Here is a 19,309-nt window from a genome sequence, read left to right as displayed (position 1 = left end):
ATGATTTACATTCAGTGAAATTCTTTAGTCAAATGAATACTTTAAAACCATTTTAGTATTGAAGTCACTTATTTTTAACCGAGCTCTTTCAAAAAGGCTTTATCAGTTCGCTTTTTTTTAAAGTATGTTCGAGCATAGCTCCGTCTTATATAGACGGTTTTAAAAAAAAAAAATTTATTCTTATGATGTTTGTTCCGAAATTATTTCATTTAAATTTCTAAATTTGATGAAGAGTTCCGGAGAGACAGATAAGGAACTTTTCATAATATTACAGCAAATATATTGCGGCCATCGCAAAAATATGCATGCATTTGGCAACATGACGTCACGTCTGTACATTCAAACGGTTATTATTAAACTCTTTATTTGTATACCACAACAATAAAATATAATAAAAACAAAAACATAAACAAAGAAGTAGAATACAGGAGGCGGCCTTATGGCTTAATAGCGATCTCTGCCAGGCAACCTTAGAATTTTCTATTTATTTAGTAGTAGTTACATATTGTTTCGCGTCTGAAAGCTAGTTGTAGCATGTATATTCAAACTTGCTTTATACAAAAAATTATTTAATTTTTTGGTTAGCATAACATTAAGGTACGTCAGAACCCGGTTTTTGATGCCGATTATATTTATATCTTTTTAATTTCAAATCATTATATCAACCTATTACCGTCAGGGCACGGGTCTCCTCACACAATGAGAAGGGGTTAAGGCCGTAGTTCACCACTAGTGCGGATTGGTGGACTCCACATACCTTTGAGAAAATTATGGAGAACTTTCTGGCAGGTTTCCTGACGATGTTTTCCTTCCCCGTTGAAGCAAGTGATATTTTAATTAATTAAAACGGACATTACTTAGAAAAGTTAGAAGTACGTGCTGGGATTCGAACTCGGCTTTCAAAAGGGCAGTCGAGCTCCTGCCCACTGGGCTATCGCTTCATTTTTAAATGCTGCAACTTAATAGTCAATGTTTTACGTAACAGTTTCATATAAACTCGTTGTAGCTTATTCCCTTTTTTAGAGTTGATTAAAATACCCCTTAAAAGACCTCCTTGAAACAATGAAGCAGGGCAAACAAAAGACGCAGTCCAGATTGATGTCGACCATTTACAAGTCGGTGGCGAGATTAAAAGAAACCTCGCGGAGAGCTCTCTGCGCTCTCCTTACATATTTAGCTTTAGCCAGCAGCATTTTACTTTAAAAGCATTTTTACAATGGAAAATTGCGTGAAAAGAAACCTTTCTCGACTAATTACCTATGATTACCAATAATGGTTAGAAGTTGTGTTTTTTTTTGTCTAGAATCAGTAATATCTTTGGGGTAATAAATAAGAGTTATACACTGCCGAGCAGTGGCGTGTATAGCCCTTGGACCCAGGGTATGCACAAGGTATTCAGCACAAACATTAAGTAAAATTAAAATTTAGATTTTAGATATGTCGGTTTATAATCAAATTACTTTACGACAGTTATATTTTTTATTGATTTAATACTATCGTCTATCTACTGCTAATTTTGACTGCAAAATTATGACACACCATTCGGCAGTATTTTCTAAGCACACTGACGATTACAATATTTTTTTCCAACATATCATGTTTTTAGCCTAAGGTAATTTTGGACCTACCAATGCATAAGTTTAAAGAATGTGTTAAAACACATTTATTACAGCGAGGTTATTATACAATTGATGAGTTTCTTAATGACAAGGTGGCTTGGAAGCACCCGGCTCCGCTTTCATCTCTCACAAGATAGAAAAATGAATGTTAAAATATAAAATGTAAATTTTTGATGTTGGAAAAGAGCAACTGCTGAGTTTCTTGCCGGCTTCTTCTCGGTAGAATCTGCCTTCCGAACCGGTGGTAGAGTCACTACACACGGACAGACTTGACGTTTCAAAAGTGCTTGTATTATTAGGCCTACTTGAAATAAATGAATTTTGAATTTTGAATTTTGAATTTTAGCGTCTTTATGAAAATGATTAAGATCACAATATCCTTTATCATTCCACACTTTACGTATATTTGTAACATTGGTAAAAAACCTTCCTTTGCGAATGATTTCAAATTTTACGATATAGGGATAGAAATTAAAGTTTTCTCTAAGTACTTTTTCCAGGCACACTGAACCCAAACAAAGACTGCACGAATGTGCTTTCATTATAAAATGAATGAATAAACTATAAATCAACCTTAACACATTAAACTATCACTACTCAAACTTTTATAAGTTACTAAATTTATGCACTTGAACCGTTTATTTATTACCAACGCCATAGAGCATTGTTCGAAGGTAAACAATAATGGCGATTGAATATGCTAATGATAGTATTGCAATCGAAATTAGTCAAAATATGTCTTAATTTTTTTTGTAAGTATGGGTACGCTATTTTATATTGACATGTAAACAATAAATAGAAACCATATTTATTGTAAACTCTCTCACTTTCCAATGATTCCTGGAAAACCTAAATTATTCATTTTTCAAAATTTAGACAGCGTTTGGTTTCATAACTTATTTTTAAAACGAAAGACTAATTCGATAATATTAGTTCCTTAATTTTCTTAAAAGACACTAAAAGGTATTTACATTTGTGAATAATGTTTTTAATTCTAAAAAAAGAATAATGACCGTTAACAACAATAACAAACCAAGCAAATAATTTTATTCATAAAAAAATCAAACACGTATAGACACCCACACGTAAGGAATTTATGAATGAAACTGTTTACACAAGACCGATGCTAAGCTTGTAAGTACAAGCGCACAATTATAACCTTACACGACACACACTACTAACTTGCACGCACACATCTAGCACAACGATTCTTTCTTTGGACCGGCTTATTCTATTTGATATTTCTACGTGTTTTAAAAGGTAAATGTACAAAAATGTAGTAAATGTAGGTAAATGTATGTGTAGAAGATTTTATTTTGTACGCTATACGCCTCGCGCGCGCTGGTTGCGCTGTCGCCTGTCTAACGACAATTGACCTAGAAGTTTGGCCGCTCATTACTAGATGGCGCTTTCATATATTTTTTACTTAGTGTTTTTTTCAAAATTCAAAAATTCAAAATTCAAAATTCATTTATTTCAAGTAGGCCTAATACAAGCACTTTTGAAACGTCAAGTCTGTCCGTGTGTAGTGACTCTACCACCGGTTCGGAAGGCAGATTCTACCGAGAAGAAGCCGGCAAGAAACTCAGCAGTTTTCATTACAAAACTTTAATGGTCCTATCTGAAGGCTCTTTAAGACCCTGAGGGTAGGGTATGCACTGCTTATTTGCATATATGCAATGCACACCACTGCTCCCGAGCACGTAATGCCCAATTATTATTTCAGGCTATGACCGTTATTATAAATAATATGTGATAATAATCGTTAAAGCCCGAAAATCCGACGGCCGAATGGCGCAGTGGGTAGCGACACTGCTTTCTGAGTCAAAGGCCGTGGGTTCGATTCGTGGTTCGTGGCTCCCATTTATAAGATCAGAACGCTCACTCGTTATAATCCCAAATCTCATTATGGTAAAGAATTTTCAAAGCATGCATTTTTCATAGTTTTGTTCCCAATTAAAATAGCCGACCGATTCCCGGGAAGAAAACATCATATTTTCTTCCCGGAGTTTTACAATTTAACCTAGATTCCGCTTAACTAGATCCAATTTTTAGAAATCATTTCTGCATTTATTCCTTATTCCTTTTTACTTCTGCACGTACATATCCATTTTAATTTCATTTATTCACGAGCGTGTTTTTGAAATGCGAAAAAATGCTTAGAATTTATTTTGGCTTTAAAATATACCGTTCCTTTTCCCGAAATGAAAAGTATCCTATGACCGTTTCCAGGATGCATTCTAAATATAAGTGCTAAGATTTGTAAAGACCTGCACTGCTACTATTGCAAGCTTACATTTTATCCATGGGGAAAGGACGAAATATTTATCTTCTCCTACAGTTTTATCCACTCTCCGAGCATCGCCTCTTGGGTGAAATTAATATCTAATATACGAGTAATATTAAACGCGAGTTTACTTCTCCTTTTCCCTGAGAACTTTGGCCATGAGACAATAATAAGTAGTACATAAAATGGGAGGGTTTCAACCTCACTCTGCCACCTTATAAACGGCTTGGGAGCAAAACTAATCATTACAAATTTTGTATAATAGTGTATCTGACTGACATTTGTATTAATTCAAATTGAACTATATTTGAGGAACGTTAACTACGAAAATCATATTTAAATTCTTCTAATCACTTTAATGATATATATACTTATAATAAAACTGTAACTGGAAGATTTCTGTACATTTAATATACTTTGAAAATTTTGATCGGGGGACGCTTCATAATCGATACTGAGTCCAAAACTGATTTATATTTAATTTTTGTCTGTCTGTCTGTCTGTCCGGGCATCACGTGAAAACTACTGGACCAATTTAAATAAAATTTGGTATAGTGGTAGCTGATATCCCGGGTCAACATATAGGATACTTTTTATACCGATAAACAGTAAGTTTCTTCCGGGAAATGAGATGATTTTTTTTATCAATTTTACTTCATGTCTCCGCTAAATTTGCACCCATTTTGATAATTCTTTTTTTATTTGACAGTGTGTACTACCAAGCATGTATTCTAAGATCTATAAAATCTGATGAATATTGTCGGAGATCAAGGACATAATTCTTTACAGATAACAGCCAGTCGCAAGGCATATGGGACAACGATCGAATGCATGCGTACCCTCCTACTAATATTATAAAGGCGAAAATGTGTGAGAATAGATGTATGGATGGATGGATGTTTGTTACGCTTTAACGCCACGACGAATGAACCTATTTGGCTAAAATATGTAAGAGATACCTACAATATAGTCTGGAATAGCTCATATGCTTCTTTTTATCCCGGAAAAGCAAACAGCTTCTACAGGATAACATTTTTTTCCGCATTTGTCTTTCAAAATCCGCGCAACGGAGTTTTAGATTGACGTGGTTTTTTGGAAAGGTATAATTGAAATATTATAAAGCTTTTCAAATTGGTTTGGTTGAACGCGCTAATCTCAGAAAATGCTGTTTCGATTTTTATTATTTTTTTGGATGATGGTAGTAACATTTATGGCTATACAACATCACGCTACGACCAATGGCTACTATCATTAATGAGAAATGTTGCAATAACTGCAAACAATATCCTTTTCGAGAGAATCTGATGCGTGCGATGCGTGAACGGTAAACGTTACGCCAAACGACGGAAGTATGAAGTAAATACGAGTACATCGGAATTGTCGGAATTGTTGTTTCTCTAAAGTTCTATAAAACAGTCCGCGACAAGATACGACTATTTTTTTAATTCCACTCGGGCCAGGAAGCTCACCCCGACAGCGGACTCGTAGAAAGTCTCGACCAGGAGCCGCGGTAAGTGTATGTGTATTTAGCAGTCAAATTGTTGAATCTATAGGTTAGGTTAGGTTATGTTTTTTTTTTTTTAAATCCAACCTTCATTTATGAAGGATGTCTGTAGTTACCTACGATAAGGTTGTCGGAGTCCTTTTTCAACGAACTAATTTTGTCTTACATTTTATATATTAGGATGTTACATTTGCTAAGTTAGTTAAAATAGTGCTATATTATGGTATAATGCTAGTATATAATAAAAACATGCCTGACTGCATAAGCAAGGAGTATGTTATAAATTCTAGCGAATACCTATCTCATTTGGCTTTAGTGTTCGCGCGGTTTAAACTCAAACTCTCCCAGATGAAGTTGCGGGTATCCTCCGGTATATTATGAGGTAATAAATGTATAATACGTCAGATAGGAATACCTTCGGAAACTCTCCCTTTTGGCAATAAAACTGGTATTTCAAACATGTCAGGTAATAAACTCTAAAGTCTCGCGCCACACTTTAAAAGCAGAGTTCGGAACAAATAGACATGACATACTAATATTGGCACCAAGTGAAATGTGTGTTCTTTAACTATTTTATCAAAGTCTTACTGTTATGTTCTGCACCGCTTCATACTGATTACTAATTTGTATACAAATGTTTTTAATCTGTTATCGAGGCAGTGTAAAGTGAAAAATAGCTGTAGCGGTGTTTGATATTTTTACAAACCATGACTTAAGTAGGGGTATTTATCATAAATCCTACTTAAGCAAAACCAAATGAAATATCGAAAGTGGTAAGCTATATCACTTGTGATATTTTATTTCATATTCTCATCTGATTTTCACAATATCAAAAAAAAACGTCGTAGACCTAATTCCTGCGTGTACGACTCATGCATTCCTGCCGTAGATAAGAGATATGTGTTTATCATGTCTTTACCATCTTTATTTATGTTGTAAGAAATACTTGTACTGTAGGCTATTGCCACATTGATATTACGTCCACAAATGTACCCTGTGTTAAAATGATTAAATCGTGTAGCAACAGTTAGTAATTACCACTCGAACATGATTTATTGGACTTATTTTCAAATCTCGAAATCCAAGTTAAGTACCAACAATGCCCTTGCCTTCCGTTGTGCTATAGAAACTTCAACTTTGGTTACATGATATGTCGCCATTTCTGTTTAGAGCTGCCATCTCACGGTAAAGCCACGAGACATACCGATTCCAATTACGGAACCAATCTAATCATTCCCAGCTCTATGGCATCTCGTATAGAATTCACCTGGAACGCGCTATATTTCCTCCAAGCGAAATGTAATTAATCAAAAACTTTTTAGAATTTGCCCCAACCCCTTCAAAGCTTCAAGAATGTCCCGGAAAGTCCCGGTTTAGTCCCGCATATTTTGAAAACAAATATTTTCAATAGCCATTGTTGGTGTTAATCTAATACTTACCAAGCCGTTTTGGAATGTGGGGGGATATTTTAATCGGATAAAGAAATAAAAAAGTTTAATTGTATGTTTCAATAATTTCTTAGGTTTGATACCCTGGCACAGGTATATATTACTAAAAGTATCAATGCTTTGTTTTTTTTAAATTTCTATGAAGGTTTTCATGGAAATTAAAAAAAACAAAGCACGTCGACGTCTCTTCGTATGATTTCTCCTAAATCCTAAGACGCAGAAATGGTTATAACGAACCGGTAACGTGTCTGTACTACTCTCGGAACTTGATGGTAGAGTCGATGGTAGAGTCGATGTTGGTACAATAGGCCAGAAAAGAGAGGGATGCAAGTAAAAGGCACCTAATAAATACAACACGGTACGGTACGTGTCGGAGTGACAGACGGAGGGCGAATTTTAAAGTTGTCAAAATTACACAAGCTGGCACGGGGCACGATTATCTCGACGGCTTATTCTGGAAACTTATTATTTTACTCTATTAGTACGAGTACTTGCTTATTAATTGCTTTAAATATACAACACAATGATATCCTGCTTTTGAGATACTTTATTGGTTACTGTTATGCTTACATACTCCATACAGTCGCAGCTAGCCACCGGATCCAAGCGGCACAGAACCGTGGAATTTGGAACTCCCTACAAAAGACCTATGTCCAGTTGTGGGACGTCTATCGGTTGATATGATGATGATGATGATGACTCCATAAAAGGAGTTCTGACGGATAAATTCAATGTCAACTGTTAGTACGTAAATAAGGATTGTCTGGAGGAGATCGCTTAAAGCGATAAGACCGCCTTTGTACATTTTATATTATTTATTTATTTTATTTCTTGTTTTCCCTTTTAATTTGTGCAATAAAGACTTATCTATCCATTTTCTTTTTTTAAGCGGTGGTAGCTCATAGGGTAGGAGCTCGATTTCACTTTCGGGGGTTGAGTTCGAATCCCAGCAAGCACTTCTAAATTTTCTAAGATATGTGCGTTTTAATAAAATAAAATATCACTTGCTTCGACGGTGAAGGAACACATCGTGAGGAATCCTGCATGCCTGAGAGTTCTCGATAATGTTCTCAAAGGTGTGCGGAGTCCACCAATACGCACTGGGCCAGCGAGGTGGACTACGGTCTTAACCCCTTCTCATTGTGATGATAAGTACTTTTTTAAAACCAGTGGGTTTTATGTTAGAATAGTGAAGAGGGAACAAGATTGTGAAGTTTCAGAGTAAACTCATTTATTTAGGTGTTGCTCGGTTGCCCCAAATTAGCGACTTGTTGCTGAGTATTTATGAGAAGGCCGGCGTGACGCTGCGTGGAACCTCGCCAAGAGGACGGTTTTATTAAGAAATCATTTCATCACTACCACATATATTGTCTGTCATAATGATCGACGCTATAACTAAATCAGTGAACATAATCATAAAAGAAATGAAGGGTAACGTGACCTAAACGGTATATGAATGCATTGAAAACAGTGAAATTTTGTTTGATGCTTCCGTTATTTTTAATATTTTAATTAACCTTTAATTTAAAATTAAAAAAAAAAAACAATAACGTAAACAAATGTTATTTTGGTTGCGGAAATTATAAAAAGGTCGGCATTTTCGTAGACTATTATTTAACGTTGTTTATCTATACTTCTATAGTAATATTATAAAAAGGAAATTATTTTTACAATGATAAAATACAAGATGTTTCCCGTGGTTTCACCACCACTTGGATACTGATGAAAATGGATGGATTTTATGAATTTTTTTATAAAGGTTTTGAAACACACAAGATGATTTTAGCGACGCAACTGCCGATTGTCGCAGTGGATTGATTCCCGCAGCTGGAAAACTTTTGTGTAATGATCTTTGAATTTTGTTAGTTTATGTATATTATTTATAAAAACTTACTTACTTTGGGGCTAGAAAGCGATGTGTGTATTTCTGTCGTAGTATATTTAATTTTTTTTTATTTATTTAGTAGAAAAACTAAACATTTAAATCGAATCGAATCGAATCATCGAATTCATAACATACCTAGTCATATATTACAAATATTTGTATCGTTATTATCGTACCAGAGTAAGCCCGGCTGGCTGGGAGCCAGTGACATCAAGACAGTGATCCCAAGTTATTCAGAGTAAGTTTGAAAGCACCTGCGAGCAACAGCCGCGGCATATTAATGTGGGCCCGGCTTGTCTGCGTGTTTACTGTTTATCTAATCGCTTATGTACCTCTAGACTTCATAACTAACTGTCATGCCGCTGTGCATTTTAAGTTATTTTTATTTCAAGCTTTTAAGTATATAATAATAAATCTTTAATAATAATAAATCTTTATTTGGAACAGTTACAATCGCACTTAAAATATTAGCAAGGGTGGCAGAGCAATAGTAAAAACTGTGTTGCATGTACCACCACCCACCTCCGAGTAATAGTATACTAATTATACAAAATGTTCCACTAGATTTAGTGTATTTTATATATATCTGTTGTTGTGTATTTTTGTGTGTGTGTGTGTAGTTATAGTTATATTTATATTATAGATACGTACTACAGGATGGCTATGGCTGTCATATATTTCATTGAATGAACTCTTCCGTTTGATCATAGCTCATTTCCAGTAGCCATGTAGTAATATTAAATGTTTACCTACACATAATAGTATCTATTACGTGTAGGTAAACATTTGCAAGTGAATTTTAAGCTAAAGCCAAAGTTATTTCCAACTGCTTTAGATAGGTACACGTTCACTTATACACCGTCTAAACCGTCGAAAACCGAAATATTACTACGCAGGCTTTAGATGCACGTTATTAATTATCTCTCAGACTTATCTACGAACGAAACGCTAATAGTTTGTGAGTAAACCACTGCCATAGTTTTTACTGAAAGAAGTTAGAAACATCACATGCATAATTAGATTCAAGTGAATCCTGTCACCTTATTAGGTACGTGTCGCGTAGCGTAGGTACTATGCCCGTGACGGTATTTTATCTTTAATAGGGTTGTGATAAAGTGAACACTTGGAATGTTTTGAATTAGTTTGTAGGAAAAAAAGAATATGCTTTTTTGTATTTAATATTTATACAGGGTGATTCCTTATGAAATATACTTATTCACTCTTCAACAGTATATCGTAATTTCGTTACACGTTGTAAATATAGCTTTAGAGTTTGGAATAAAAAAAATACTAATATAGTGAGAATCAGTCAAAAGTTTGACTTACAAAACTGGTAATACTGCTTTAAGCGAAAGCGGTAAGCACCCAGCTTGGGATACGATTATGTAACGGTATTTATATATAACGATTCATATATCCCTAAAATACCCTATTACCGAGCAGTGTTCCCGAATTCTTTGATTAATTTTTTACGCTACGCTTTGACATGACCGTCCACCGTTGACTGCGTCCCCTTTCCTATTCCCCTCAGGCGGTATTGAGGGTCCGGTTAAATCAATTTTCCAATTTTTGGACTTACACGGGCTTATTGAGCCACACGACATGGGACTACTTGGGTTCGGTATATTATATTGTACGTACTTTAGGTGTACCGTGTAGGTACTTGGAAATCTGTTATACTAACATTAATGTTTTGTAGATCTATATCAGGCTTTTTAGTGGCACTGTTTACCTTTGCTTGTCTCGTCAGTGTCTGTCTGGTTCTCATTGTTCTCAGGTGCCTACTTTCTAATATTTCGTTATAAAAATGACATTGTTGGCTTGTTGATGATCCATTAAAATAAAAATATATAAATATTATTGATGCCGAAAGTGAAGTCGAGCTCCTACCCACTGGGCTATTACCGCTTCAATACTGATAATAAAACGTTCTAAAAGAGATGGAAAAAACGGAAAATTAATTAAATCCTTAACTAACGTTTCACCAAGAACAAAAGCATTCAATACCCAAAATGTCAAAGAACACAATAGCAATTTAGCAATCCGCGTCCCCACGGAAACAGGCATTAATAAAGCTTCCGTCAGAAACATCTGACGTATAATAGTAGGCGTAGGGTAAAAACGCCAATTACACGCCGTCGGTGATTGACGTTTGCCCGCAAAGTGCTTTGTGCTGTCCGGAAAAATGTTTTTCGCCGTTAACCCTTCTTACAACATCCTCAAGGGCGTGGATATTAGAAAAAATAGACGCAAAATGTTTCAAAATGTATTGGTGTAGTTTGGGCTATTCGAGTGCCTCCATTACTTATTTATTTAATCATCATCATCAAATTCAAATTCATTTATTTCAAGTAGGCCATTAGACAGTATAAGCACTTTTGACAAACATTCAAGTATGTATGTTTGTAGTGACTCTACCTCCGGTTCGGAAAACAGATTCTACCGAGAAGAGCCGGCAAGAAACTCAGGAGTTGCTCTTTTCCAACATCAACATTTACAGGGAGGGAGATGAGAGCGAGGCTGGCTGTTTCCAATCTACCTTGTCATTGAGGAATTCATCAAATTTATAGTAACCTCGCTGTACTAGATGCGTTTATAAACATTTTTTTTAATGTATGCATTGGAAGGTCAAGAATTTCTTTAGGCATCATGTTGTAAAAGCGTATACTCAATCCCACAAAGGAGTTCTGCACCTTTCGCAGACGATATGCAGATATCACTAATTTATGTCAGTTTCTGGTAAGTCGATTGATCATAAAACCAATTGCCGGCACACTACACGATACAGAACCTCACACAATGAGAAGGGGTTAAGGCCGTAGTCCACCAAGCTGGCCTGGTGTGGATTCGAGTACTCCACACACCTTTTGAGAATCTTATGGAGAACTCTCAGGCATGCAGGTTTCGTCACGATGTTTTCCTTCACCGTTGCAGCTAGTGATATTTTATTGCTTAAAACGCACATAACTTAGAAAAGTTAGAGGTGCTGGGATTCAAACTCGACCCCCCCGAAACACCTATTGTAACTTGCAAATAAGGCGTTATGGAAAAAGACAAAAAAAAAAATTTTTCCGGACACCCTGCTCCCTTTTACTAACTTCTTCATTATTTTAAGTTGGCTGAACTTGATGCGCTGCCTCGGCTTGATGCTGCAGTCGATGATTTTCAGGCATGACCCATGGTAAATTCATTTATATTCCACTAGCTGTTGTCCTCGACTTCGTCTGCGATTGTTTTTGTTTTTCGAAACAAATGTGGCATGCAATTTTTGTTAGGTTTTTAAATCAGTTATCATTTGACGGCGTTATGGTGTAAAATCGTCAAACACTTTCGTCGCCTCTCCCAAAAGAACTGAGCTAAATGTGGGGTTAAAAATACCCTATATCACTTCTAACTTTTCCAAAGATATGTGTACAAAGTTTCATGAGGATCGGTTAAGTAGTTTTTGCGTGAAAGCGTAACAAACAAACTTACATTCACATTTATAGTATTAGTAGGGATAGGGATAGGGATTGGTGATTAATGATTATAATTTACTTGTTCTTTCAGATTGAACGTACCTGATAATCACCTGTGTTCATCAACCTGAGGCGTAGGTGGTAAGTCTCTGGTACCTGTAATTACACCGGCAACCACGTCCTTCTGACCGTAACACATCAATGCTGCTTGGCGACAGAAATAAGCGAAGCGGTAGTACTTCCTCGGCCGAGCACTATCATAAAAAGATTTACTACTACTAAAACGTTGAACGCAAAAGTCTTACGGAGAGTTAACACAAGTTTCAATAGTGCAGTTTCGCAATCTAACAATGTTACATCATCGTCTGGTGGGAGGCTTCCGTCGTGGCTAGTCACCAAAAACGTGCGGCCCAGCGTTGCGGTACGATATTGCGTTGCAACCGACTAGGTATGTAACTAAGGTTTAATATGATTGCCAAATTCCTTTGGTATTGGTCTAAAAATTCCATACGGCTTGAAAATTATCCCGATACCATCTCAAACTGCAACATCAGGTGAGATTGCAGTCAAAGGCAATCTTTTACATGGCTAAGTTTGTTGTGGGCTCTTCTTAGACCAGGGCGCGTTTGTAACCCTCGTAGTTTTAGGTTTAAGTTGGCAAACGAAGTTATCACCATCCCCTTACAATTATGTAAACAGATATGTATGAACGCTTCATAAGTGCCAGTGATAGGCCTACATGAATAAAGAAATTTTTAATTTGAATTTTGAAAAACTTTTAGTGGAATATAAAAAACTGCGAGAAAAATCTTGTTAAATATGAAAAATTAATAACGTAGCGTATCCAAGCAGCAAGCTTGCTACAACTATGAGCTAATCCTGTACAGAATATCATTCTGAATGCATTATTTTTTTGTCACTATAAGCTAGCCCTTGACTGCAATCTCACCCCGTAGTAAGTTATGATGCAGTCTAAGATGGTAGCGGGCTAACCTGTCAGGGAGTAAATTAGTTATACCCCTAATTGGTTACCGCGCGACATCGCACCGGAACTACTGTCGGTAGAGTGGTAACTAGCCACGGCCAAAGCCACCAACCAGACTAGATCAGAGAAAATTCAGAGATTATAAATTTCCGGGAATAGAACCCGGGGCCTACTACTTAAATTCACAGCGCTCACCGTTGCCGCTTGTGCCAGGGAGGTCGTCGAAAATGTATTATGTATTGAGACGTTTACGTTTCTCCTTTCCTGACATATTATTACAAAAAAGTATACACACAAAGAGAGAAAACCTGACATTTCCCTGCAATATTCATATTGGGTTTCTCCTTTACAATTCCTGAGGGATACAGACTAAAAAACGTATACGCGAATATCGCTTACTAGTGCCTCTAGGGTATATTGTACCGTTTGTATTGAGATTAAGGTATCACGATAACGTTTTTGTATCGTATTCGGGCCAATTGGAAAATCACCTTTTCTTATGCAGCATAATATTTTTCTTTTTTTTTTACAGATACAAATTTTTTTGGAAGTTTCGCATGTCTTTTATTCAAAATTAGAACTCAATGGTTTTAACCTCTTGGTCAACTTAATAAGCACTTTTGAACAGTTAAGACTACCTTTAAGTTTAAGTTTGTAGCGACTCTAACACCGGTACTTTGAATACTACTCGTTTAGTATAGGAGGCTGAGAGCACACAAATCCAAATAAGGTCCATCAGATGGGCACATTCACAATAAATTATAAGTATAGCATTAGTACACAGTTGTAGTGCAGTTTGCTCGTCCGGGAAAGTACTACAACGATGATCATTTCTGAGTCCAAGGCTGTGGGCTTGATTCCCACAACTGGAAAATGTTTGTGTGATGAACATAAATGTTTTTCAGGGTCTGGGTGTTTATACGTATATTATAAGTATTTATGTATATTATTCATAGAAATGCCAACTCATAATTTTGACGGCCGATTGGCGCAGTGGGCAGCGGCCCTACTTTCTCAGCCGTGGCCGTGCCGTTGATTCCCACAACTGGAAAATGTTTGTATGATGAAAATGAATGTTTTTCAGTGTCTGGGTGTTTATCCGTATATTATAAGTATTTATGTTTATTATATTAATAAAAAAATTCATCAGCTATCTTAGTACCCATAACACAAGCTACGCTTACATTTGGGCTAGATGGCGATGTGTGTAATGTCGTAGTATATTTATTTATTATTCAACTGTCTTCTTAGTACCCATAACAAAGTCAAAGTCAAAGTCAAATATTCCTTTATTCAAATAGGCACATAGATGGCACTTTTGATGCGTTATTGTATACAAAATGTGTACATAGCAGTGAGTAGTGATGGCGATAACTACAATCGTAAACTTAAAACTAAAGCTACGAGGGTTCCAATCGCGCCCTGGACTAAGAAGAAGCCCACAACAAACTTAGCCGGGTGAAAATAACACAAGCCACGCTTACTTTGGGGCTAGAAGTGATGTGTGTATTGCCGTAGTATATTTATTTATTATTTATTATTCAACAGTCTTCTTAGTACCCATAACACAAGCTACGCTTACTTTGGGGCTAGAAGTGATGTGTGTATTGCCGTAGTATATTTATTTGTTTTAATAATCTAAGCATAATCAGAGGTCTGCCTCTTCGGAACCTTTGTAATGTCTATCCTATTTTGTTTTGTTTGGGGATTGACAATATTGTTCCTATTTATTGTAAATATATATATTAATTATGAGTATGTATATATGATATTGTGCATAAGTTTATTATATATGTAGCATTTATGTATAAATATATATGAATTTGTATATGCGTTACTATTTATATGCAACACCTACCTTTCGCTTAGAGCTGTGTTTTACGCCATCGGTTGCCTGGAAGAGATCGCTGCGTAACGGTAAGGCCGCCTAATTGTATACATCGTGTAAACTAGTTAGTTATAATTTCTCCCGTATTTTTATGTGGTGTACAATAAAAGTGTATTCATTCATTCATAATACCTAGCTTTACAGTACTCTAGGAACAAAACTCACTATCTCCATCGCACAGTAACTCAAAATATACTTAAAGGGACTTATCCCTAAGACCCCGAGGAAGCTTCTACGGTGATTCAAACTGTCAAACTTTAGATAGTACCATACGTTCTTTATTCGGGTCCCGCGGGTAAATGCTTTGTTTTTCGACTGCCTGAAGTACTCCTGTACATATATCTGGTTAGTTCGATGATCTGGAACGGTAGGGGAAGGCTGATTAATGGTGAATTGCCCTACGTACTTAAGTTAATACTAATGCGCACTCGTATTTTTGCTTTGAATATATTTCTTGCTGGCATGGCATGTGATAACCAGTTATGTATTACTTTAGCTTATACCTTTTTTTGTAAATTCCAAGTCTAGAGTAGATATATCGCTATCATTTTCTTTTTTTTAAATCTAATAACTTAGAAAATCTGACCCTTGAAAGTGACCAACATTTCATCTTATCCCACCATGTACAGTGAGCTCAAAGTCAAATACTTTATAAAATTAAAACGAAAGAAAGTAATAGAAATATAGACGTATTCTGTCTTAAAATTATCATGCCAAAAAAAATTGAATTGGCTCAGTTTTGGATCAGAAAACCGAGGAATACGAAACCTCGTTCTCGTCAATTTTTTATAAATAAAAGTTGTCTGAGTATGTACGCTGTGGGAATAGTTTTTTAAAATACCTGGTCTGAGCTCGTCCAGGGATTTACTACCGCCGTGTTTATTTCTTTTGCCAAGGAATATCGACCTTATGGGCGTGGTTGCCGATGTAATTAGAGGAACATGAGGCTAAACAACTACACCTCAGGTGGACAGGCACAGAGCGGTAGGACGTGTTCCTTGCATGCCGATGTTTTCTCCTTATCATCAGGTCAGCTGTCTGCTTGGACCGACAATTACTATGAAGAAAGGCATTTGGCAATTTTGAGGCAATCTTTGCAACTCGCTTGACGTCTATTCTAAGAAAAGGTGCAGCGACCCCCGCGTCTTGTAACTATTATATTCAGAATGTTGTTGGGGCTACCTCGATGCCTGCAGCGTCTCAGGCATGTTAGCGGATGCGTGCACGGATTGTTTACATACTACTTTGCGCAAGCGGTACATATTTGGTGCGCAGGATGTGGGATAGCTCCAACATGGTTCTGAAGATGATCGCGGCTAGACTGGATTGTCACTACCTCCGGCATTGCTGTGATGGACACATTGCAATACCAATGCCGTATTGAGTGATTATTCATATTTAATTTCTTTTATTTTTAATTCTGTTCTTTAATCTTGATTTTGATTTGATTGATTTGATTTAATTTAATTTAATTTTTAATTAATTAATTTTTTACAAATACCTTTCTAAATTTTTTAATTGATATACAATGTTTAATGTTCATGAGAAAATACTTTTTTTTACAGGTTTTAGACAGGTAAGAAACTATCTAACCTGTTTCCGGAAGGGTATGTGGGACTCGCTGACACGGGGCCAGAATACCCACTAAAACCCAGCGGAACCTTCTACGCCATACCGGGACACCCAGTGGCGTGCACTCCATACATGCACAAAATCACTGCATACCCTACGAAGATATAAAAGTCGTATAGGAGGAGAATTTGTGCCTTTTTATGCAATTTTACTGGTGTATGCATACCCTGGTAAGAAACCCAGTGCACGCCACTGGGGACACCACAGGATCGCTTTCGCATGCTACTGTGGCATCCCGACGTTAAACCTACACCCCTCCCTACGTTAGGAGGGTCCATCCTTTAATTTAAATTATGGGCTTCTGCACCCATCCCCCCCCCCCTTTTTTTTTCTTCCCCGCCCTCCACATTTCCCCACCGATATTTACGGTGGGAGAAGATGTGCATACCGGCGCCTCCTAACCCCCGATATGAGTAAACCCTGAAATAAATGATTATTCCCCTAGTAGGGATCTAACAACGTCGGTCTTCCAAACTATGTATGAACGTGATATATTTTATTAAATTCGGTGCCTATTTCCAGTAATCCGCCGGGGCATAGGCAGCCTGGCTGCTATGTAAGCCGCTTAGACAGGGTTGCCGTATTATTATTGAGTCTGGCTCGCATTGAATCATTTTGAGATGGTCAGATATTAGTTTGAACTTTAGATACTTATTTATGGTAAGTTCAGTTCTGTTACAAGTGATTTTGTAAGACTCTGCTTTAAGTCTCTCTTCAGTACAAGGTTTCAGAACAAACTTCCAATCGCAGATCAATCGTAGTCCAGAATAGTAGCCAAATTCACTAGATTTCACAATTTACCACTTGTTCGCTTGAAGCTACAAAGCTTCGCTTCTAGTGCAAATTGACTTAGACGTACACCATTTTTCATACTATCTGATGCCTAGATGATATTTTTATTAAAGAACCTTCTTTACTCGGAAATCCTGAACAAAAGAAATGACCCAGAAACATTTCAAATTTCGATCACGCGCCGTTACGTACTCCGGACATTCCTAGTAATAGGATTCTTTGTAACAGTATTTATTCCTATGTCTTAAGATTATTACTAGCTATGGTAATAATCTTATGAATATAGATGGTCATGCAGAGTTATAACAAAACCGTCTAGAGTCTAGACAGAGTATGAATAAAAAAGTAAAGAAAGCCATCAAAGAAAGGCAGCCTTACCTACATCCGAAAAATCCTGGGATGGCCTCTGTAGGGCCGTTTGGCGACAGGTGAGAGGTTCCCATGGCGATTCCCAGAAGGACTTGAGCGTTCCCGCGCTCTTAATTTCCATCTACCATTAAAGGTTAATATACAAAAAACTTCCTTATACAAGGTGTAAATGAAAACCAAAATAATACTTTTTTTTTAGGCTTTAGTGGTACATTATTTACTGTCTCTGAGACTTATCTGTGAAACCAAAACTTGTTAATCATTGCTATGGTTTTTACTGAAAGATATCATATACAGCCGCATCATCACATGCAAAAGTAAAATCAACGTGTCGGTCTTTTATGTTCAATAGGGTTGTCATACGACAACACTTAGAATGTTTTGAATTAGTGTAGGAAAAAAAAAAATTGCTTTTCTTGATTTAATATTTTTACAGGGTGATTCCTTAAGAAATATACTTATGCACCCTTAAACAATATTTCTTAATTCCGTTACACGTTCACAATCAAGAAATTGCCTAAAGTATATCGCGGAAAAACACTAAATTGTTGTTTTCTCTCCTTCAATACTCAATAAAAAAGGTAGTTGGGAAAACCCCAAAGACAGTCGAAAAATTGAGACAATCTTTAATATGGAAATCGCTATAGTTCACCAAATTATTAACTGGTAACTTAAATTCAACATCTTTTACAACTTTGACTTACTATTTGCAAAGCCAATCATTAATAGTCTATCAGTAATAGACAGCCGACTGGGGCAGTGGGCAGCGACCCTGCTTTCTGAGTCCATGGCCGTGGGTTCGATTCCCACTACTGGAAAAGGTTTGTGTGATGAGCATGAATGTTTTTCAGTGTCTGGGTGTTTACATGTATAATTTAAGTATTTATGTATATTATTCAAAAAAATATTCATCAGTTATCTTAGTACCTATAACACAAGCTAAGTTTACTTTGGGGCTAGATGGAGATGTGTGTGAATGATATTGTCGTAGTATATTTATTTATTATTTATTTATTTAATAGTCCGTAACAGTCTACTGCTTGACTTAAAGCCTAACGCAACGGAAGGGTTAGCCCATAATCACCACGCTGGCCAGACGGGTTGATGATTGCAGTTGGGGTAGTTTTCACAGCTGCCCGTTCACTTATTCGCCTCGTATAACACCCGCGGGAAGGTGAGGGCTGGCGACAACTGTATTCTGATCTACTGTCACTACACGGCACGCATTGGCGTGAAATAAGTTTTGGAAAGTTCTGGAAAATCTTAATTATCCAGATAATTTAATTATACCGATGTAAGATTCCCAAATTTAATACAACAACACTATTTAGTTAGAGGCTTCTATAACAAGGCGTTTACAGAATCGTAGGCTTATAAAGGCGAGGACGAATGGGGAGGCTTAATTGAAACTTGAACTTGGTTTCCATTGTCTTTTAAACCAA

The sequence above is a fragment of the Pararge aegeria genome, chromosome 18 (genome assembly GCF_905163445.1).
Source record: "Pararge aegeria chromosome 18, ilParAegt1.1, whole genome shotgun sequence".
Classification (NCBI taxonomy): domain Eukaryota; kingdom Metazoa; phylum Arthropoda; class Insecta; order Lepidoptera; family Nymphalidae; genus Pararge; species Pararge aegeria.
Note: the sequence above shows the minus strand (reverse complement) of the source record.